The sequence below is a fragment of the Arachis hypogaea genome, chromosome 18, assembly GCF_003086295.3.
Source record: "Arachis hypogaea cultivar Tifrunner chromosome 18, arahy.Tifrunner.gnm2.J5K5, whole genome shotgun sequence".
Lineage (NCBI taxonomy): Eukaryota > Viridiplantae > Streptophyta > Magnoliopsida > Fabales > Fabaceae > Arachis > Arachis hypogaea.
The window spans coordinates 1,287,562-1,289,048 of record NC_092053.1 but is presented as its reverse complement, the minus strand read 5'-3'; the positions used below and the strand labels follow the sequence as shown (position 1 = coordinate 1,289,048).

Below are 1,487 nucleotides of genomic sequence, written 5' to 3'. Positions count from 1 at the left end.
GTTTAATTTATTTCAGTCATAAAAAAAATCTCACCGCTTTTACTTAATTATTCGGAAACTTGCGTCAATTGTCAAACTCATTATTAGCATTACTGCTCATTTTAATGTGTTGATATTTTTAATGTATTTTAAAAATAGCTTTATGTTAAAATTCTTAATTTTTTTTATTAGTTTTTAACATTAAAAAATTAACAAGCAAGGATTTATCATAGTGAAATAATAAATGCCTAGTGGTAGGAAAATGAAGACATATAGTTAAGCCAAAAAGAATCTAATCACATGTTAATGTTCCCATTTTCACTCAAATAATCAGTGTCTCCAAGTAGCATTTTTCTTATTTTTATGTCCATCTAGAAGCATATATTTTACATTGTTTAAAACATGACGGTAGTGGATTGAAACCTGAGGACGAATATACAAAAAAAAAAAAACTGAGATGGAGAGATTAGAGTATGTATGTAATTGAGGCAATAAAATAATAAATTAATTAACAAAATTTGAAAAAAAAAAAAGAACACGCCCAGTGGGACTCGAACCCACAATCGCTTGATTAGAAGTCAAGCGCCTTATCCATTAGGCCATGGGCGCTGTTGATGAACTATTAGCATTATAATTTTAATAATGTTTGTTAAGATAACACCAATAATGAAAAATATTAAAAATAAACAGAATTTATTTTTTTTGTCATTATTTTTAATTATCAACTTATTTTTTTAATTTAAAAATTTAACAATATATTTTTATACATTAATAACTAATTGCTAGTCAAAATAATAAATTCTAATAGTTTTTAATATTTTTCATTAAGAATATCAAATTGAACTTTCAAGCACTATCGTTAACTATTAATTATGTGATAGATTTTTTTTTGGTGACTGAATTATGTGATAGATATGTCATGTCACTCTATTTTATTCAACAACCATCATAATTTTATATTATTTCTTTTTAAAATTATCATTTTTGTTGAATACAAATAATTAATCAATATCTAATAATGAAACGGTAGAAGCTAAGAAAATCCAAGTAATTTTAAATAATTATGCTAATTGCTAAATAAAAATAAATGAGAAAGGAACAAGAAGCAGGTTCTGGTCCTTAGCTTCTATATTGCTAAACAGCTAAGCTAGCTTTAAGCAGTGACTAAATGATCTTAACCACCAAATTCAGATTTATTTAGTTGTACTTTGCCAAAAATGTGGAATCGTCAACTGCATTAACAAAATTGGTTCAAAGTATATGAATCATACCGATAAAGGCTACTATCCCAGTGATTAGACATAAAGTTTTATTTTCGATATATTTATGAGAAAGTATAGGGAGCTAATGGCCTAAGCGTACAATGTGTACAATGGAGATTTAAGAAGTATTAGAGATATGACCATTAGTGTTACATTGTCCTATCATGTTACACTTTTGGGATGAGTGGGTTCATGTGATAACATGGTATTTAAAAAATTACGGAAACTTGGTATTTTTTAAACCCT

General features: G+C 26.5%; 1 non-coding gene across 1 annotated transcript; it reads right to left on the bottom strand.

Moving 5' to 3' along the window:
• Window positions 1-515: 515 nt before the first annotated feature.
• On the bottom strand, window positions 516-588 carry TRNAR-UCU (transfer RNA arginine (anticodon UCU)). The gene has a single exon. It is a non-coding gene; the product is annotated as a tRNA-Arg (tRNA).
• Between the last annotated feature and the right edge of the window lie 899 nt (window positions 589-1,487).